A 23,644-nucleotide genomic window follows, 5' to 3' on the forward strand; every position below is an offset into this window, starting at 1 on the left:
CTGAAGAAATGGGTCAATTATGGGGCTTAATGCTTCAGGAGGATTTTTGTTTGAGATACTGATCTATTGCAGTACCAACCAAGAATTCTAAAAACTTAGTATCTGAAATATCACCCCATTAGTGGTAAATCCTATTTTGTCAAATAGGTAAAATTACAGATTTCTTTAAATTAATGTAACTTGATGCAACTCTTGTTACAAATCGCAATAGCAAGTCATTAGATTCCATATGTGCAGACAAAAAAAACATATTTTTTTGTTGTTCGATGAATCTATAAGATAAGAAATGTAATCTTTGTATTAGATTTTTTGAGAAAAATCTTAAAATTATATATTGTTAAAATTGTTTGTCGCATTCGTATAGAAAACAATGGTTATTTTGTGAAGTTTGTAATGGAACAAGGGAAATAAACAGTGTCTCTTTACGGCCAATCCTCCTGTGTTATCGGAAATGTCGGATCAATTGTGTGAGGTCAGTGTCTCAAGAGGAAGGAATTGTAACAGTGACATATCGGCCCACTGCAGTACACCCGCAGTGAACCGATACAACGGAGTTGGGGGACCAATTTTGGAAGTTCCTCACATTACGTTCTATGCATACGAGTACGTGCGCATGTGGGTCAATGGCCGCTTTTTGGCGATTTGGCACCTCTACATGTAACTAAATTAAATTGAACTTTTTTCCCGTTTAATCGATATCGCATACTTTGATAACACAACATAGTGCTCGAGTTGTACAATATTAGTATGCAGATACTTCGTTATCGGGAAATATAGATGAAAAAAATTAGGATTAAATTGGCGCATTATATAAGAATAGATATAATTAATCATTTTTAATTGTGCTTTTTATTAGTTTAATATGCCGTTTGAAATATTCATTATCTATTTAATTTACGTTGATAATATTAATAGATAATTTATGCATTTTATAAAATTCTCTTTTCTACACCAATTATAATATATTTAATCCTGAAAAGACAATGAAAACCAAACGTTTACCTTAAATTATTTAAGAAATATTTTACAAAGAAAAAAAAATATTGATATTGATAGAACACAGAAAAGATTAATAATATTTTAAGCGTGCTCTTTCTTTCCTCTTATTAAAGATATTGTAAGCTTTTTTCGTTTCGTTTGTCTGATTACGTGCCCCGTAACATAATTAATAATTGATTATTTTATTTATTTCTTTCTGCAAAAGTAAGTAAAATAAAATTATAATATACGTTTCTGATATTTTCTGACCTATCCATTCATGTACATTGATAACAAAGTGTCTATATATATTTTATAGTTGGTATTATATTGTATTGTGTTATCAAACAACAAGATATCGACTAGATAGCGACTAAATGACAAAAAAATTTGATTTAATGGAGTTGCACATTGAAACGCTAAATTATAAAAATGATCAAATGCGATCATTTAGTTTAGGCTTTTTGATGTTGGCGCGCGCAACAAAATGTGCACAAATTTACAATTGCGTTACCGATCATTTAACGCAATTCAATCAATTTTTTTCAGTGTTTCATTAAAATTCACTAAAATTACAAATAAATTGCAATAAATGTTTCGCGGCAAAAATAATCACTTTATCCAATTTAAAACAGTTCACTTCTCTCTCACACATTCTGTCCAATATAATTATTTTGCATTCAAATATTGTAAGAGCTACACAGAGCTTTATGAAAATTAATTAGTATTAATTGTCAGCTCTATTTCGGAAAGTAAGATATAATGCAATTTACACATTCTCATCAAAACGAAACTAATAATTATTTGCAAGACCATTTGTAACTAAAAATACAAATGTATTCCTGATGCTTTAAAATAGAACATGATGTAAAAAAACAATATTGAGCCAAAACCTTGCACTAAAATAATGCTGATCAAATATTTTGCAAAGATAATATTGGCACAGTATATTGCTTGCTATTTAGAAAAGATTAATGTTCCTCGTTTAAAATATGTTAAACGTACGGGAAGATCTACGCACTTTGCGCTATTTGGGCTCGTGATATAATAATCTTAATATGAATGTTTATTTTGTGTTCCTTAAAATGTCTCCTATTTCTATCAACATTCAGATTAATTACATGAAAAAGTTTTGACTAAAAACGTAAAACTCCACATTCTAAAGTGTTAATATTACATTTGCGATCGTTACTTGTAACCTATGCGCTCGTGCAGTCCCAAACAAATCGAGGCAATATCTCGCACGATTAGCCGACGGTTTTCGCTAATTCAATTAGGTTCTTATGAGACCCAGGCCGGAGCCATTTGTTATTGCAGAGCAGAAAAGGCGGATCTCTCGAGGTAGATTTCCTGAGTGCACAGCCCGTTTGGCGCCGCTCTGTCTGGCAAAGTTTCAACCCCTTAAACGGATTGAGAAAAAACTTTTTCGCCATATTGCATTAAAGAAGCGGCCTCGTGATGAATTTATTTCATCCGGAAATTTATGGTTATGAATACGAAAACGATAGCAGACAGTGCTCCGGAAATTTTCACCCGAACATGTGAATCGGAATGGCTTTCGCTACGAAAGGTCAATTCGTACGTTAAGTTGGGAGCGTATTTGGACTAAATTATCGCATATGTTTGCAACAGAATCAACAAATTAATAGAATCAGGGATGTATCTATAATATTAATAAAATTCAGGACATATGCATATATGTATATATTAACATAATTAATTTATCACACATATACAGATAATGATTTTTAATATTTTCATCTGTCACATTAGAGCACTCTAAATTTATTATGTAAATATGTGTGATATCATATATACTCACACATCGCTATGCGCATATATGTGTACGCATGTTACATTGCCTTAAGCGTACACCAATTGCGTATGCGAGCCAATAATGCAACGCATAAATTTAGATGGTAACACTAACGTGCTTTTGAGTTGCATAGTTGAGAGCAATTCGCGTAGCGGTTGTTTAAACCGACCGATTTAGGCAACGTTGATGCGATTAGTTGTGAATTAAATCCGCGTGCACTATTTCGGTAACTTTAACCAGATGCTTTTACGTTAATGATATTAAACGTGATACGAATAATCACGGCACATTTTTATCGTGCGTTTATCGATTCGATACTTTTGATTTATTTATTTAAGTATATCTCACACAAACGAGCCGCGATAACGTCGAGGATGTTCTCATATTTACGCGCATAAATCCTCGCCACCCTTTCTATGGTTCGTAATATTTTTGATGCCGTGAGTTTGTGCACTAGACACGTTTTACGTACGAGCTCTACGTGACTCGTACTGCAAGGATTCTCTTTGAAATACAGGATTTTGCCAACAGTGCCGAATATCCTGTCAAATAGGATCAAACTTAGAAAAACTGTGCATGTTTCAATATTCAATATAATAAGACATCCGCTTGCAAATATATATCTTCTGTTAAAAATTAAATTTTATCAAATTAACGCATCCACGAAAATCACTGGTGGGTTTGGAGTTTTTGCAAAAAATTTCCATGTATTAAAAGTGTAAAAATAAAATGTTTAAAAAACAGTATTTTATATTTTTACGTAAAAACTAAATTTTGTTTTATTTTTTAATTTGTAAAATTTACATTGCGGTTTACATCGCAAACGTGTTAATTGCCTACACGAGTAGTTTTAGGTTTCCCCTGATAAAACGTACACATATGTCAGCTCGACACACAGTAGTGGCCCTTATCACGCTATTCTCTGCGCATTAGAATGACCGCACTAAATTTGATCCTCATTCAAGTTTTAGTATGAAAAGACGCTACGAGCGACAACCAATGGATCTCAGAGAGAAGCAAAAAGAATCGAAATAAGAAAGGATCTGCGGAGGGCAGAAAGGGAAAAGGGGGTAAAAGCACGCTTTGTGTGTCTACGGGATTGTCGTGGTGCACTGTGATTTGTTACAGCCTCTGGAGGACGATTGTACTCCATCTTGATGAATAATTCATCAGTCAAGCACACACCGAAACCGTGCAAGTTCTGCGATTGGACCACCCGGTAACGTATCCCAAAATGTTTCAATAAATCCTCCGGCGCGCCGTTGCCGCCGTTACCGTCATTGTTCTCGCTCGAAAGCCGGCTGCCACGTCTTTAAATCCCGAGCAACATTTTATTGATTGCGATTTTATGATATATGTATCGTCGTCGTTGCAATAAATTGTCCGATCATTTCCCGACGCAACGACCGAATGAAATTCAAATACTAAAGTATTAACTGCACTCCCCTTCTTTTCTTTCCCCTTCTATACAGAATGTTACAGTCATCAACATTTCATCTTCGAGAGCATATAGCTCTTCTGTATTTCTGAACTTGTATACGAAACCAAATAGTCGTTTCGCGCGCGCGGCAAAAGTCCGAAACATGCTCCGCATGGTTGTCAGGAAGCGTTGACATCCTGTAAATCAATCTCTCGTTTCTTTTGCGTCCCTACCTCCTGTATCGCGGAAACTCGTTTCCTCCGCTGTTTGCGGAACACACTTCGTGCAGGAAAACATTCCGGGACATCCTGCGCGTTCGCCGAGGGATACCCTCGCGCTCCCTGCCGTGTTTGCCTCTCCGCGCAGTCTCCCATTTTCGAGAAGATTTGTATCCGTGGGTGTGCCGGAGACTCCTGTTCTGAATTCCGTGAAATACTTTAGCGTGTGCTGTCTCTGATAAACGTGCACCGTGTAGACTCCCAACTAACGAGCCGATTCTGAGGTCGGGTGCATATAGGGATGCTTAACGAGGTCTCGCGCGATTAATCCGCGGCATACCGGGCGCTCTACTGTATCGCGGCAGCATCGAAAAGCACCGAAGTCGAATACTTGTCGGAGTACGAACAAGAAATTGCACGAATACGTGGAATAATTCACCAATCGCTTTTCTGTTCGCACTCGCATAGATTGTCGGTAATTACGTCATTTTAGTGAATTCGAAGGAAAGTTTAAAGCGATGAATTTCGCGATGTAGGGAAATTACAACGTATTTATTGTTATCTCTTATTTAAGCGGGAATTATGGAATTGTCGCAGATAGACGATGCATAATTTGAATACGGAATCATAAAACGAGTTTAATGCGCGAATAATTATGATCTTTGCAATTTATTCATTATATTTTCCGGTATAGTTGACAAATTTTATAACGATGCTTTAGAAATAGCACCGTAAAAGAAACGTCATGCATACAAAATTCAACCAATAATTTAATTTTATTCGTTTCAGTTGAAAAGAACGTTCCTATAAATTTTAACGGAATGCGCGCTGTTAGAAGTTCTATATTGATCGGTACTTTAGCAGAGAACATTGAATTCACAATGAAAAAGAAATAATCAAGGAAATAATAAGAAGAGTAATTACTGTTTAGCTAGTTAGCTTTGTAAGCGTCTAATTTATTTTTCATTATCAAAAATTTATTTTTATTTTTATTTTAAAAAAACGATAATGCCATTTCATTTCTTTCATTATTACGATGAAAAAATTAAAATTACTCAAACAACGATAAAATTACAAAATTGTAATATGAGTATTAATATATAAAAAATATAATTTTAATAATTCAGTATTAAATATGAATAACTGGATATTTTGCAATAATATTTTCTAATCAAGTGGAAAAGAAGTATCTAATATTTAATATGAAGTTAGTTTATGCGAGTAACAATTGCACTCCATTGGTCATATACATAAAACTCAACATGTATGCATGAAACTTTGAGGTCATCTCTCTCCGCAATGTACTAATATATTCTAGAAGCAAATGCCTTGCGGCAATAACACGCACGTGAGGAAAAGCCGTGCGAAACTCTTACTTTACTTTAATTTACGAGTTCAGTATTAGGAACAATTCGAAAGTTTCTGTGTATGTGAGAAGAATACTATATCTCATTAAACCTAAATTATTCAGTTAATGTGTAAGGAATGCATATTAAATATTAATCCGATAAGCTTCTTCTTTTTAATCTTTCTTAAGGCAGTTAAGGCATCAAAAGATGAGTAAGATCTTTTTTAATTAATTAAATTAAGTGTGCCTGTAATATGTTTTGTCAAATAGTATAATTTTGCTATAAGAAAAATCTAATAATTTAATATTAATTTTAATTCATACCTGACATCTTTTCATGTTTGTTTGCCGCCGCATTAGTTCCGTATAACAGTTCAGTCACCTGAAAATCAATAATTTTATTTATTACCAACAAAAATAAAAAATTCTGCAGTACAAATGTTTATTTTCGAAAAGCCATACAAACATCAGTAAATAATACTTTTGGCAAATTCATACATTTGAAGAAATACAATTAGTATTAAATTAATGATGTTTTCTCCTATTTTTGCATTCATGCACAGTGTCATGAATCATGCGTAATGTTTAATTTGATGAGCACAATTATCGGATTTCCTCGTATTTTTTGCATAAACCGTAAAGTTTCCTTACTCGACAGACGCAATAACGACCCAATAAATGCTTTACTATTCAGGAAGCGTAAAAAAAAACTCACTGCTCTTCTGCGAGTTTCTTAAACTTCCATCGAAGTTAAAGAGCGCGTTGATTTATAAGATAGGCACTGAATATTAAAGTTTCTATTCAAGATTCATTGTTTTTCGACTAATCATCTTTTTCCTGGCGCTATTTGCAAGTAGAATCCGCATTTTTACAATTAGATTAATTTTTAAATTGCGATATTATTGCCGCTTTCTTCCGATTCATTATCATTCTTTGCACGGCAAATGCGTGAAAATATTTATAACATTATAATAATACAATAGCAAAAATAAATAAATAAATAAAAATATAAAAGACGAAGTATAGGTGTTTCTAGACTTCATGGTAAGGTTTAAAAAGGCAGACACTTCGTATAGCCGTAAGTCGCTCGTTCCTTCGACTTCGTTACCGGCGCGATGTGCGATACCATACAAAGCAGTGGGAGCGGTAATTGTTCCGATGCAACGGGCCGTCTTAAGTAGAAACGACGTGCGGCGCACGAGGTTCCCACGTACAGGCTTCCTGTATATTCGGGCGCAGTCAACGACACGTAAAGTCGCGCGTCTAGGGTCACGCCGACGTTCCCTCAAGCGTGGTTCCTTCGACTCGGTTCTCATCGACCGACCGGCAGGCATACCTTCCACGGCTACGTCGAGGAGCTTCCAACGACCTCGAACGTCCGCGCTGAAACTTTAAACCGACGAAGCGTTTTCACGTGGTGCCCACGTAAGAACCCAGCTGTTAATTATACATGCAGATTATCCTCGATTCCGGTTAGATATTAGAGGGATAGAGAGGAAAAAACAGGAGAATAGATTTTATTCCGAGATTAATAGGCTATTTTCTAGAGAAAGAATTATAGAACGATTACGGTAGTGATTAAAAAATAAACGCAAATGACTAGAAATACGTGTGCAGTATAATAAAGTTAAAAATATTTTGTAATTTACTTATTAAACTACTTAATAACATCCGAAGATAGAATAATCCAAAATAAAAGAGAGGAAAAAAGAGCGAAAAGGAAAGACTTATTCTGATAATTAAATTTTTTTAAAAGCAAGAGATAAAAAATAAGTAAAAAAAAAATTCAATCAATATAAATTAATAATGAAAAAGATAGGTTTATGGAAGTAAAAATGTCAAGATGAAACAATGTAAACCATAATAATTTCAACAAAATGTTATGAATAATTTTCAAGAAAATATAATGAATAATGCTTCGCATTAGAAAAATATAATGTGGTCGATATCTTTTAAGAATTTTTTAAAAAGAAGTGGCTCTGATAAATCTTTTTGAATCAGAATGTAAAAATAATATATGTGTGTGTGTGTGTGTGTGTGTGTGTGTGTGTGTGTGTGTGTGTGTGTGTGCACCCGCGCTAGAAAACGACTATTAAGAATACGATTAGAGAAGATAGTCCCAATTGTCTCAAACTTTCTGCGTCCCGTTCCTATCTATTTTCTCTAATGTCACTAATAACGTCGTTTCTTCGTTTCTTGCTCTTTTCGGGAATTAGACCAAGCCGCGTCGTCGAGGCGTGAAAAGGGTAAGAGCACATCGGAGCTCCAGCGTACGGACCTACCTAAATTACTCGTGGGACATTCATGGAAAATTTATATAGCCTTGATTACGTAAGAAATTTATGCAAATTGGAGATAGCAGTTTGATAGAAGACGTGCGCTTCATCTTTCAAGAAAATAGTGTCCGGAATGAAATGGAATATTGTATGTTAAGTGGATTCTTGGATTTATCAGTGACAAGGCGGTGACACGACGATGACATGGTGGCGATAAAACAATGACAAGATGTCAATTTATCCTTATAATTGAAATTTATCCATTTGTCAGAAACGAATTTGTCACAAGTGAAAGAAATGGATGTGGAATCAAAGAAAGAGACGCTATATTTGCCAGCAAGATAATATTATTTACGAAATAAACTATCTTGCAATTTACTAAGGTTTTGTTATTCCAGCGCATCAAACCGCGAAATGGTTACCGCCGAGGAAACGTAAATCTTGGAAAACAAAACTAGAGAAACTTGAATGAATCGCACGGCACGTCGACCGTCTTATTAAAACCGACGAAGAGCTTGATTAACACTTCTGTCGATATTCGCGTCGCAAACTGGAATAATCATAGTTGTCGTATTTCGAAGTAATGAAACAATGCGGGAACAATTTGTATCCGAGATGAATCTGCGCGATACGAAATACAGACTATACGTACTTCCGTTATAATGCGCATTAGTACATGCAAATATATATGCAATATGCAATGGAAATAAATTTTCTAACGTGGGAGAGATTCAAGACGTCTCTTATTGTTAGATGATAACAGATTTGTCATAATTTTTCAAGCATATATTTTCACGCTTCGCGATAGCAGCATGACGAAGATATGCTGTTTATTAGTATAATAGCTCTTGTGGCTAACTAGTCTTCCAAAATAATATTAGTACACGTGCAAATTGACATAAACCAGACGATTTAGATTTTAAATTAAATAGCATTAAAATAACAGTATAGCAAAAAAGTTCTACACAAATACGATACGTTCTTACGATATTTATTCTTTGCGTTTAAGATCGATAAGATAACAGATAAGCAAATTGGAAAATATTTCCTTCCCATCAATCATCGCCAGGGAGCAAGCAAATCGAGTCAAAAAACGTGCTCAATGCTGATCTCGGGATGATTTCCGCACGGAAAACAATGGCACTGATTTTCTCACGATACCGACTGCATGGCAGGATGTAGCTTGAATTTAATTCAAATCGGGAACGTGCGAAGTGCAATCTGTTATCGTCACGTATACCTCACCTCAATCGTGAGCAAAGTAACGGTCCATTTACCACCATAACAATGGCGATAATATATCTATATATATATATATATATAAGTCCGCAGAATGGTACAAAATATAATGAACATAATAATGTGCTAAATTGTATAAGAAATCGATATTAACGTAACAAGGCCATTTCAAAGGACAGGCGAGTTTAAAAAATCTAATTAATTTATGTAAATTCTAGATTTCTAGAAGCGAGAATTTTCAAATGTTCGCTTGCCATAAAAAGAGATATTTTATATCCGAGGAAGATGACTTTGGTCACTCGGTAACACTTCCGCGGTACTTTCTTAGGAAGTTTCTTCGCAAAGTTTCGCAACTACATCTCATCCAATTCGCATTGTAATGAGGCTGTTAGACTGGCCATCGTACTGTGTTAACTACTAATTCAACCTGACCGACTACGATCACTCTTGCAAAAAATATACCGCAATGTATGTGAAATTAATCGAGAAAATTAGAATTTCTAATTGTATGTTTTAAAACAGAATGTAACTTTAAATACATTTTCGATAATATTTTTCTTTTTAATTTCAAGCAACTTATGGCTTCACAAACTTTCGAAAAATATATTACTCTGTTGGAAAAAATAACAATTAAATTTTTGTGACAAAAATGACATTATTCAAAACAGCTAAATAAAAAGGAAACGACAAAAGAATAGGTTATAAAAGATGACTGTGCTGTGAGTTGTTTCTTGTATCAGAGGTAAATCGTAAGACATAACAATTTTCGAGAGATTCGAGGATTACATTTCAGCATTAAACCACATTACTTCGGTCACGCTTTGAGACAGTGTACACAGACAATTAAATAATAATCCCTTTGTTAGAAAGCATCCCTTTGCTAGAAAGCATGTTGATAAGATTGTACTTGAGAAATGAGCAAATAAAATGTTTATGCATCGCGGTTGTCAAAGAAAAGTGTCTTTTTGACTCTTGGCTCTTTTAAATCAAATGTAGAGTGCATTATTGTTAACACAAGTCAAATGTACTTATGAACTAAATAACTTATCCTTGCAACAAAATACATGTTGGAATTTTCCTATTATAAATACAAAATATAAATAATGCTCGTGCGGTTATATTCATTAATAAAATATCAGTTTGCAAAAGGTAATGTGAGAAAGTTGGTAGATTGATACGTTTACAGAATCAGTAGAAATACTTTCGAAAATCAATCGTAGCAATAAAATGAATCGAAAACCAATAACCGAAACAATTTTGTTACAAATTAATAAGCATTATCTGTAATGACTAAAGCACGTTTTACATAAACTAAGAGAGCTAAATATATTGTACAATAATACAATATAATTGTTCAAAGACCGTGGTTAGTAAACCATTTTTAGAATTTATATTCAAAGAAGAATTTTACGATATAATCTAATGCATAAAACATTTCGCAACATTTTAAATATTTATTTTCTACTATTTTGTACAGACTTCGATATTTTGGTAATTAAATATCGTTTAATCAAGTTTAATCAAAGAGTTTCTCGTCGCGAGAAAGTCTCTTAGTACGCCGACTATCACCTAATTATAGCAACGATGTGGTAACTTCGTTTTCACCTTTGAACATTAAGCGAATATAGAACGTTCCTTCTACGATCATGCCCTGGAGACTTTCAGTGTCGGTTTAAACTATACTCAATATCGTTTTAACTTCAAATTTGACAAACTTAAGGAAGAGAGTTTAGCATCGCATTAAACGATCAATCAAGAAAGCTGATAATTGAAAGAAATATTCCTGAAATATTTAAAACACTTATTTCTAATTAATAAGTAAATTTTTTCGAATTTATAGATGTGTCACATTCTAATAATGTTTCAGTATAGCTATATATGCGAGTGCTCTTGCGATATTTCACGTTGTAACTAATTTTTTAAACAAATCGACGTTCGTTTATACAAATGGTAATTCACAGGAATTTTTTTTCCGATGGGAAGTAATCGGTATAGTAGCGATAATGTTCATTGTTCGATATAAGCAGATCGATATTAACGATAATAGATGCATAAAAAATTTATATTATTGGATATAAGTGCTTGCAAAGGAGGCGATCAAGTGAATTCTCGTTACAAGAATTTTCCGATTATTGGATTTGACATATCACCAATTGCTTCGGATAAATAAAATTGTGTGGCTTTTTCCTTTAGATATGAGATATTTCTATATAAAAAAAACCAATCAATATTTATATGATTCGTATAAAATATCTACATATGTACAGCATATAAAAATTATAGAGAATTGGAATTACAATAATATGTATAGGATTTTTTCAAGATAAATGTTAACATTATTGCATTTTGAAAAAGATAGAAAAAATATTTTATGGTCTCATGTCAGAACAACTTTGACGATTTTTTTAACAGTATAATCGGTTTTATGTTTCATCTTTCTACAGTATAGTAGATTATACAGCGAGTTATTGCATATGTGTCAGTTTCTATTTCAGTATATCGGGAAACCATTTCGTCACAGCGCGAATTCTCTGAACCGCAGATATTTTGTAAAACGAGAACAAGGTTATATTTATCTGAATAAATTATGATTTGTTAAAAAAAGTTTTCTTTGCTAAAAAAAATCTGCACTAATAAACTATATGTTTTTTACTATTAAATAATCATGTAATATGATAAACCGAACATACTTAAAATGTTTATGTATCCAGAAGTATGTATCCAAAGTAGATTTGATGTATGTTCCATTTAGACATGCTGTATCCTCATCAAAGTGAATATAATTATATAATTATGCGTGTCTTTTACATGATGGAGAGAGCTTTATTTACATATAATTAAGCTACGTAAATGTAATTAAACATAAATTTAATTGTGTAACGATGCTACGAAATTACTACCGTGTATACTTTCATGGTCGTCGTAATTCTAATATGTATTTTTCTTTTACAAGCTTGACCAATCAAACAACATAAGTAAAAAAAAAATTTAGTTGGAGCGAGACAAATATTATATCAAGCAACAAAATTAATTAATAATGTTGTAACTTGAATAAACAATCTTAAAATATCAGATAAATACAAGTTCAGTTTTCGTATTCAACTTTCTTTTACAAATCTTTTCTGTGAAAAATAATGATACTTTTCGATATCTCTAATATATATATATATATATACATACATAATAATTCATTGAAAGATATAAATAACACGTTCGCAATTTTAATGGTACGACACGTGTAGCAAAACGATACATTATTCTTTGGTTTATGTTCTATTTATTACCACTACACCGACTTACCAGACGTCAGACACAATCGATAAATATAATTAACTAAAGCTTTTAGCATGTATATACCATTTATAAATTTGTCAATGCTTCTGGATAAAGTTAAAAATATATTTTCTGCCTTTAATTTATTTTTACATTTATTTTACAGTCTAATTATTTTTTTCTATTTCTGTATTTTTACTCACTTTGTAAGATTGTTGATCAGACAACAATAGAAAATTTTAAATGTCAAAAACAACAGATGTGAATAACATACCAATATTATTTGCCTACAAAACATTTTGTAATGACATTAAAATAAATACTAATAAATTTTATCTCATATAAAACGTAGAATCAAGCTCCAACGTGCATGCATTTAATATGAATCTCGAATATCGATAAAGCAAGAGTGATGTATTTTATTCAGGAAGTTCGCGGTTGCTTTCGAAATGTGTGTATATTCCCAGCATCCCATTTATACTACTTTCCAAAATTTCCAGAATGGTTCGAAAAAACCTAGTTCAAGTTAGGAACTTGTCAAATCTTATAATACTATCTTCTAACATTATATAAGATGCAATAAGATTTTATTTAATTTGTTTATATATTTTTTGTATTTGCTGTCAAAATAAATTTATTGAGCTATGAAAGTGTCATATTGAAAGTGATATAAGCTTGAAATAGAAAAATACTATACGCATGAAGGTGTTTAATCTCCTTCTCTATCTCTCTTTCTCTCTATTTATCAATCTACCTATTCATCTCTAGATCCACGACCTCTACTTATTTTCGTACAGCAAGAAATTGGCATATCGCCATGCCTACAGTGGTTCCCAATTGCTTAACAAAGCCACAGTGCCTCTGACATCTACTGCCAATTACATCGATTACATCATGTGTCTTTCACGCCGCCACTACGAAAATATATCTGTCTCGCGATTTCACGGGAGGATTTCGCGGAAAGCAGCGAGCATCTCTATTTGCATGATCGCGAACCCTCGGTGACGACGACGACGCGGTTTCTCGTTCGCCTCCAAAATCGCATAGATCGTAAAACACTTTTTCGCAGGAACGGTTTCGTATGCCGGGGATCGATACTCTTGCCCGCCCGTCGAGGGCATCCCCGTCTCTCCTAGTTCCAGCTCGCCAAACGCTGCAAACTCCAGGAGATTTACTTGGGTTCCGCACCGAAAGGTTCGTTTTATGCGTTCGTTCAGAGCGGGCGGTGGCTCATGGTTAATTTCACCGTAATTAATGTAAGTTAATACACGTGTCACATCTCGATTTCGTTTATATTATCACAGAGAAAATATCTGTCGGAAAGAATTGGACGACTTTTTTAATTTCAACCTTCATTATACGAATTATGTTAAATTTGAATTTTTTATATTGTTCATGTAAAAGAAAGTTAAATATTGATAAATTTCATTAAAGCATTGGGTTTTATCTAATACATTAATACAATATTACTCATGTTAGTAAGCTTTTCATAGTTTCGTATAATCCTCGTCCTTATTCATATTGAAATATACGAGTAGTTCGTATCCGCAGCAGAGTGAAGTAATAACTATTATAATGATAGCGGAGAGAAATTGCGTACAAAGTTCTGTATTTCCTAATTAAGCAATTATATTGTGTATTCTAAGGCAGATTTGAAAAATGTTTCAGAACTTTTATTCTTATAAATAGCCGTTCTATTTTATTTTTCCAAACTAACAGATTTCTAACTCTATTAGCGCTATCCGCTGAAAATGAGGGAAGCTCTTATTACTCCAGTTATCCGCATTACAAGAAATGTTTACGCGCTTTTCATTTGCAAACGGAATTAATATCGGACGAGTTGACTGTTACATGGCATTTGCGGTAAACGCAAAAGCTGCACGCATATATACAGATGAATATTATATTAATCCGCTAATGTAATCAGCAATTCCCACGTTCCAACAATTTCCCGACAAAGTATTTACTCGTTGTATCTGTTGTAGTGTACGCAAACAAAAAAATTATAATTATTAATCCTGTCTTTGGAAAAATCTGGAAATAAAGTAGCGGCTTGTAAGTTTGAATCACTATATATGTAGTAGTTTCGAATTAATTCAATTTTTATTTGTCTTGTTTCCAGACAAGAGTCAATAGGATCTATAAAATTCTTTCCATAATGATGTTTCCATTCTTTTTCGTGAAAGTCAATAAAGATACGGGCAATACGTGCGACTACTGCAGACTATATTTCCTGAACAAATTTCATCCGAAACATTTTCCGTTATCTCTTCAATTCTGAACGATATTCGTGTCGATCATATAAGTTTGCATGGCAGGTCTTATATAAAATTCACGTATTATGAGTATTTCAACGAAACCGATTTCTGAATTTCGATTTCGCTGTCTATAACACGGAATTGCAACCACTGTTTATTCGATGTATGTATTCTTCAATATGTTCATTAATGATTTTTTCATTGGCAGTCAAGGCATTGCTCCTGCTGCGCCACAATTTTAAGCTCGTTGCCTCGAATAGCGAAATCGCGTGAGCATTGCCACGCGAGAACAATTCACGTGCGACGTTATCTGCATCATCAATAATACCATAAGACCGCTCACATAAGTATGATGCGCACGAGAAAAGTTTACTTCAATATCAATAATTATACCAACTTCATATTATATTACTTTGTATTAAATAACATTTTGTCTTTATCCTCGATTTTTCATTTTTTCTTTTGCAGGTAAGATCCTGAGATGCTAAATTACAATGACGTTAACGGCTTCTAGCAGCTTCCAACTCATTTGCTTCCGACTCACCGCTAAAACGTAGCGGCTCTCGTAACATTTTCAACACTTGCAATCGTATGTATATAAATTACATTACTGAAACGTTTATGGTTACATGAAATATTTAGTTTAATAGAACTTGTTGTCTCACATTGCACAGATATAATTAATTTAATTAAATCACATACAGTGGAGTTTATCGCCAATAATATTAATAGATTACGTTATTTTAATTCTCTGAATAATACGTAATATATAAATTGGCAATATAGTAATCGGTACCTACATGTGAGGATATTACAAAACTATTAAATTTGGCATAATCTATATTGCAATTGATATAATACTTGCAATTAATAACTGACACAGAATTATGCGGTTTTTTATAAGACCCTCCCCAAAGGTTTTTCTTAAACGTCGATTAAGCTTTTCCTTCCGATTACATCGCAAACATAGGTGCTCAAGCGAATTAATCGCAGTTGCGGCGATCGCTGGCGTATGACTTCATCCGCTTCCCTGCTGCTAGCAGCAGGATATAGATCTCCTACCCTGTTCAACTTCTCGAAGCAATGAGCACTCGGCATTCGAACTTCGCGCACGCACACGACTCCGCGAATGCACACGGTCGACCGACCGATTAGGTGCATGACTTGGGTGCGAGCCAACCTGCGTGATGCTGTATTTACACATTTCGTGAAAATAGTATGGCCCTGCTAATTTATATTATTAAAATTTTTTTAAGTTTGGATATTTTTAATGTGATCGGTAAAATTGCTACAACTAATGTTACTGCTGTGTAACTCGTGTCGGCATTCTCTTTGCATTCTCACAATCAGTGTGTAAAATAGATAATAAACCAGAGAGAAGAAAGTATCCATTTTTAATATCGGTTACAAAGAGAAATTTCATTGCACGGTACATGCACTAAAAATGAACGCGGTAATATACACTATTCTCGTAATATACTATATATTGTCCAACCGGGAGGAAAACGTTTTTGCTACGGGTCGACATGACCACTGCTTCATATATTTCAGTTTCATAGCTTTAACGTCACATTATAATACCATACTGCGTATAATAGATAGTATAACGGAAAAGTCAGTTTAATCTATACGGCCTTTAAAATGTATTCACTATTGCGTTTACTAAATTATTCAAGTTACCTAATTATCCTGTGTATATTCAGTGCTGGCAATATGTTAATGTTGTAACGAAGAGACGTGACTGGTTCAATAAAATGTCTGCGCACAGCCTTAACGAAATATTGATAAAGCAGACTTTTGCAGCCCATAAAAAGATTTATTAAAGTAAAACGAACTTGCTTAACTTATTTGGTTACTTGAAGGTTCTTGAGAGATCTAAGACTTGTGAAAGAAATTCGATCGAGATTTTTAGTAATTAATTTGAACGGGAAAGTATGTGCCATTTAGTTAGAAATCAAGATATGACGTGCGCTATCGTTCTCTTTTACGGCAATTTTGTGGATCCTCTTGATTATTGATAAGAAAAAAACATAAAAGAACTAATTTGACGATGCGAGAAATAAAACGATGATACATTTTATCCCATTATTCAGCAATTTAAACAAATTAAATAAAAAAGTTTGTGTGAGTTTTCAGTAATTAGACTCGCTGGTGTGAATAAAAATTATTGCGTTACGGTAATGAAAATACACGTGGCACAGTAATGTTAATAGCGACCGTGAGCTTGGGATGGTTATATTGTGTGAATAAATAGGTTACTGGCTAGACCGATGTACCAATTAGATTTGCGAGAAACTCATTAAAACGTTAACAATTTCATGGCCAGACGCGCGTGACGTAAGCAAATTGTCGCGGAAAGGACCATGGCGCGCTAACTTATTTAGTATTTAATTCAATGCAAAATGCGCCTTTTAGTGCATGCGTATGTCATTTCTTTGAATATTCGCGTGCAATGAAATTCGCACGCTACGGAAAAGATTTGCATTTATTAGCTGACGGTGGCGATTAGATTTAATGTTCGAAGGCATTTGTGAAAGTTTCGTTTTCTTTGCGATGCTGCGTTAAACAAAATTCTCTTTCCATCGATCGCCCTACCCGCAGCATATTCGATGCTACACTGCGGCACATCGACATGTTGAAGTTACAAGAGCTTTCCTAACTTTACTCGATTTATTTGAAATATTAATGTATCGCCATTTCAATCTTTTTTTTTTTTTTTTTTTTTTTTTTTTTTTTGACTTTGAGATTATTGCGCGAACAAATTGACATAATCACAGCTTGGCAACAATTTCTGGGATATCGCGCTGCACCATTTGAAATTGGAAGAAATGCAATTGAATGGAAAGAAATATTGCAATGACGGAAAGATGGCTTGAATTGCTTTCCAGAACATTAGATACGTATGAGTTAAGCAAGCATAAGAAATCAAAACAAATTTCTCTCTGGACAACTTATATATTCTGTCCAAAATATTAAGGTTTCTATATGGATCAATAAGCTATATTTGAAGATATACTTTCTGATGCATTTTTTAAACAGTATTTATGCAAACGGTAAATGTAAAATGCATGTGTACCACGTGCGAAGAAGTTCTACGGTGACACCATAGTATTCGTAAGCATCGTGTGAAAGTTTCATAACAACGTTGTAGATAAGAGAAGATCGAACACCTATTCGAGTCACGCGCTTCTACACGTGCATGATTTTCTCTCTAATATCCTATCGAACTCCGGTCAATTTCAGCATTCTTGCCTAATAAAACAAATTGATGGAACTTGAGATTACTATATTCCTAGTACTATTGAAACTAGCCAAAATCGCATTTCGCCGTGACCGTCAAGATCCTGGTAATAATTCTGCGGAAGTGAAAGGTCAGCAAATTAGAAATTAGTTGTAAGGGCTCATAGCCACAAAGGGGCAAAACCTTTCGAAAGCTGTTAGACAGTTGCGATCAATTGCTTAAGGCTACCTTGATTTTATTTTTGATAATATGAATTACCTTATTAATTGGGTACTCAAGAATATTTTACGATTTCGACATACAACTTGAAAGATAAATAAGATGGAAAGAATAAATATTTTTGTTACACAAAAAAATTATATATTGATCGTAAATTATATGTAATTATATAGTTATTATGTCAGTATTGAAAGATTTTATAAATAAGATAATAGATGAACGATTTTGTCTTTAGATTACATGCTATTCTCAGGCTTTGTGATATAATTTCCGGCGTATATCCTTTTATATCAACGCCTTGCTCTCGACAGCTACCTATGTCATTCTAAGATCAAAGAGAATTTTAACACAAAATATATATAATATATTGTGCATTTTAGGTTAGCAAATCTTTTAAATCTTTTATTACATTTTATATTACGTATACAGACTATATGTTGCTTTTGTATATATTGAAGTAATTATTACCCAGTTTAACAAATTTGGAAAATTTAATGAGAAAACAAATTTTGAATATTTTTTACACTTAACAATCATCAAACAACTATTATTCTAAACTGAACGGAAAAAAATTTATAATAGTTTATACGCACACACCAAAATATCTTAAAAACTTCTCACAGAAACTAAGTTTCTAGTACAGTGTGACTATTTCAACTGTCCGTTATCGCAGATAACAATTACGGAATCAGATAAATCCGAAAAATAAATCTGATGTAACTTAGTTATGTATACGCTCGCGCTGTCTTTTTCTAGCTCTCGTGGCAGAGATCATGCGAAATTAAATAAAAACAAAGATTCTATAAAATGAGACTTATTAAATGAAATAATAGAGCAAGTGTTGTGAGCGTGAAACATAGAACTAAAACAAGGATAGTGAAACAAAGCATGATGAAACAAAGCTAGTTGTGTGTAGCTTCGGAATTCGAAATATCGTTTCGCTCTTTAATAGCGGTTCATCGACGGTAAGCGGTGAAGCAATATCTACCGGTTGACTCCGAAATAAAGCGATGGCTCTGCTCTCTGCCATTCGACAAATGGAATTTGGCTTCTGCTTTCACGTTATTCCCACGGGCACACTAGTCGTCGCACATCCACACCCTCTCGCTCCATCTCTCATGTGATGTAACGTGTGTGCACCGTTACGGCTTCACGCATCATATGCACAACCGATCCGCGGAAGAAATTTGATATATCGCAGCAACTCGAGCTACCAGAGTTGCGACGACACGACGGTAGAAGATTTTTCCCATATGTATCCTTTCTGACCGCCATATTTTCGCTGCTCCACAGCAAGATGTAATATTATGCCAATTCGATTCTGTCACGACTTTAAAACATACAGCATGTTCTATAAATCGTGTCCCATTAATTTTATTAACAGATTCTTTGGCTTTAAAATCTAATTTATCCTATCAAAATGTTATCTAGTTTTCAGTTAATAAATAAATAAATTCGTAAATAAAAATGGTAACAAAAAAAGCTTTGTGATATTCTATTTATATGTCAAAACAGGTCAACCAGTAAAAACAATGTCGATGATAATAAAAGAGAAAAATGTTTCGAGAGCAAACTAAAATTTCGCAGTTTTCGACTAAATTAACAATCACGATTTTATTTTTCCAAACTTTGACATTTCGACTATTTATCTAGAATAGTATTGTAATAGAAATTAAATGTCTAATCATTTTTAACATAAAATTTTTGCAACGTGTTCACGTGTAGCACAGTAGAAATATTCTGCTATTACGATTTTTAAATTCTTAATTCCTATTTTGTATTATGTTTTGTTTCTTTTCTTTTTCATTTAAATTCAAGTGTAAAATTTTATTATTGTGCTGCTTTTTACGCATAATAAATCAATAATCTCGAGAAATTACTAACTAAGTTTAGCTTATTACCAAAGTTGGAAATGATTAACTAAAGTTAAGTCGCGAAGGACTTAAATAACGAAATTTGCCACGCTAATATTTCACAAATTGATTATTTACAAATTTTCTTAATTTATAACTAATTAATAAAACCAATGCAAAAATTTTGAGCGATTAACATTTGTAGTCGACTTTTCAAACATTGTAATACAATTTCTATTTATTTGTATTGTATTAAAATTTTCCGTTTTACATACGTGATTATTATAGCGTATATATGTACAAACAAAATATACTGTACTGTAATTAATTTGATTGATTTTAATCAAAAAAGCTTTATTCATCAAAAAGTTACTACGATAAGTAATCAGAAATCCACATTTTCCTGTTGCACACGTATCATAATAACTTTAAAAATATAAGACATATTTGACTTTTATGTTAATCAAACTTTTGCACATGAAGAATAAATTTATTTAATATATCTAATCGCAAAAGCCAGTATTTATGTGTATTTGTGTAAAATAGCAAACAATTGAATTAAAGTCATATAAAGTTGCAATATTACAAATATCATATTCCACAAACAGTTGATAAAATGAATCTTTTTGAGTAAAAATGACTGACTACTTATCAAACAATTTTCCCGTTACATTAGAAGGAATATTTTATATCGTTAAGTTGGCGTTTTATGTCAAAAAGTATAATTTATATGCTGATCTAAATGCGTACCTGTCAGCTACGTCATCTTAATCTCAGATTTCATTGAATAATTCCGCGACGTGTCACAAAAAATTTTTATTGCATTATTGAACAATGGGTTATATTATCTGACCTGGATGCTTAAACTAAGATCAAATTGGAAGGTATATAAAATCCATATTTAAAAGTAAATGCAACAAAAATTATCTTGATAATAGTACAGAGAGACAACGTACTGCGAGACAAAGGATAGACGATTAAAATTAACATAAAGAAAGAATGGAATAGAAAATATTGATCCTTGCAAGAAGCCTGAACAAATAACATTACACCAAACTGAAACACATGTTAATTACTTGCATGTGTAGAGAGAGAGAGAAATAATATTATTATTTATGTCCTATCTTACATATATTGAGAATATACAGCATGCTGCTGCGCAGTAATTTATTAACACATTAAATTTGCTTAGAGTTACGAGTAATGAGAAAATAACAGCCGTAGGAGATCAACATCGCATCTCAGCCCTTACGTCTTGAGCTTAATACAGAAGAGCAAGTCGTCAAGTTGTTTATGTGTCACAGTGAAGCACCGCAAACATAGTTATAATATCAGAGACGCGTATTTCCTCAAGCATACCTCTTTAATACTAATTTGCGCTGGATTTTAGTAAAATCAAAATACATCAAGAAATTTAACGTATGTCATATTATCGATGTTATAAGCATATTTAGCATCGGTTCAGTTATATTATTGCCATTTATTTTTTATATTGCTTGACCGCAATATTTGTTCAACCTTCATCAACTTTACCATTTTTCACACCTCCGTATTTCCTACTAGATACCGCAGAATGCATTACTAACAAGCAGAATTCGCGAGTTTGATCTTTTTCTGTTAATAGCATTTTTGATGAACGCTGACGATGCACATTTAAGAGAGCGCTTCTATGAATACGAGAAGCTTGATCGTGAATTGTAGCGCGTTACTTCTGCAGTACTCGTATTCGATTGGAAAAAAGTGCAACATAGAGAGATTCCTCTTGTGCCATTAAATAAATTTTTTTTTCTTTACGCTCTTTACCGATAAATTGTAAGTACCATTCAATAATGTCTCTTGATTTAATTTTGAAAAGCGTTAAGGAGAAAGAAATAGAAGAACGTAAAAGACGACTTTTTCTTCTGAGAGATATAAAATTTCGTTGCAGAATCTTGAGATATAGTAATGCTATTCGCATAATACAGAATATTTTATTGCGAAAATATATGTAAATCATCATTTTTACTGACAACTACAATTTGTTCCTTTCAAAAAAGTGCTTCAACTATCAAAACACTAGAAAATCGAAATGTAACATTAATCAAAAATCATTATTCCTCATTTTGTCTTTAAAGATAATCTTTTCATATAGAATATGCATAATATATTAAATATGTCACATTAAGATTTTTCATAAAGATAGTACGAGTCGGGGCACGACTTCTAGGTAAAAGATAAGTGTACCTGGGATTAAAAGAGCGGATGGGGTATCCCGCGTGAGATAGCTTCTGCTCAACGAGGAAGCTCTTTTCCACGGTTTGCGTTTTCACTTTCCTAGGAGCTACTCTCTAATGCACACTGTTGCACGCGAAGATGGAAGTGAAGAATAAGCTTACTATCCCTTCCTGATGATACACATTATAAGTGCGATCAATAATGCCATTTAAGCGTAAATAATAATTACTTTAGAGTACTTCTGACTGCACATTGAATAATTAAATTATTAAATTATTTTTTTATGCTTTTACGCAATGTTGTTACTGCATAAATGTTACATTATACATGTATAAAATTGTAATTTACCATAATTCGATATGGTTCAGTTCCTTCGACGATGCGAGCAATTGAGATATAGAGAGTAATCGTATTCAATTTTAATATAATTTGCAACAAGGATGTAGAAATGAAACTAAATATCATTATTATTCATTGGATCCCTATTTGTACCACCATTGTATAGATTCACATGTAACGAGACAATGGAAAAAGATTCAAATAGAAAGCGAGAATAAACGATGAAACATTTTCAAGACACTTATTTTATATAAGGTTTTTTTCCTGAGAAAGTATGAATATTGCAGTTTCAAACTTTAACTACTTCATAATTTATATCTCATACATATGTAAGAGCGAAAGTACTAAGTATATTGCCAATCGTACAGCCTTCGAACTCATCTCAAACTTTGCACAAACACACCCTTGTGTATATAAAATTGTGTATAACAAAGATATCGGGCAATGTGGCGCAGCTATCTAACCGTTGTCTAAAAAAACAGTACGACCCAATTAAAAAAAAAAAACAGTAGAATAGTGATGTATGTATATGTACAACTACTGTGGAACAACTACCGCGAAATACGGCTTTAGAAAAACATCTAGTCACGCATGCAGTTTTAGAGATGTGTGCTGGAGCGAGCTGTGGCGAAATGCGTAGGTCATGAAGCTTAATCAAATTTAATTGTCCGTTTCCTATGCGAACATACGCTGGCAGGAATATGTACGGTATACTAAACTCCAGTTAAATCTGCCGCTTCTCGCGAGAAGCCGGCTTTATGTATCATCTGAACAGCTGAAATGGTTGTTTTAAGCACAAAGCATATATAATTAGCCACTTGAAATTTTTTGTAGTTAATATTAGTGATGTAATTTGTCGAAAAAAGTAATCGGCGTTGTCTGGAAATTTGTTTTTTTCAACTTTTATGTAGAAAATAGAAAAAAGATGTTCTTTTAAATATCCACAAACTTT

At 33.2% G+C, this 23,644-nt stretch overlaps 1 protein-coding gene and 1 long non-coding RNA gene across 11 annotated transcripts in view; one reads left to right on the top strand and one right to left on the bottom strand.

Annotated features, from left to right (window-relative positions):
- The window catches only part of nrm (neuromusculin), a 140,223-nt gene that overhangs the window by 32,667 nt on the left and 83,912 nt on the right, over window positions 1-23,644 (top strand). The gene's annotated exons all lie outside the window — the stretch shown is intronic.
- LOC105669215 (uncharacterized) overlaps window positions 1-23,644 on the bottom strand; it is a 71,215-nt gene that overhangs the window by 28,178 nt on the left and 19,393 nt on the right. The window contains exon 3 of the long non-coding RNA XR_010889800.1: window positions 6,105-6,162. This is a non-coding gene — a long non-coding RNA (uncharacterized lncRNA). The remainder of the gene's footprint in view (window positions 1-6,104; window positions 6,163-23,644) is intronic.

The sequence above is a fragment of the Linepithema humile genome, chromosome 4, assembly GCF_040581485.1.
Source record: "Linepithema humile isolate Giens D197 chromosome 4, Lhum_UNIL_v1.0, whole genome shotgun sequence".
Lineage (NCBI taxonomy): Eukaryota > Metazoa > Arthropoda > Insecta > Hymenoptera > Formicidae > Linepithema > Linepithema humile.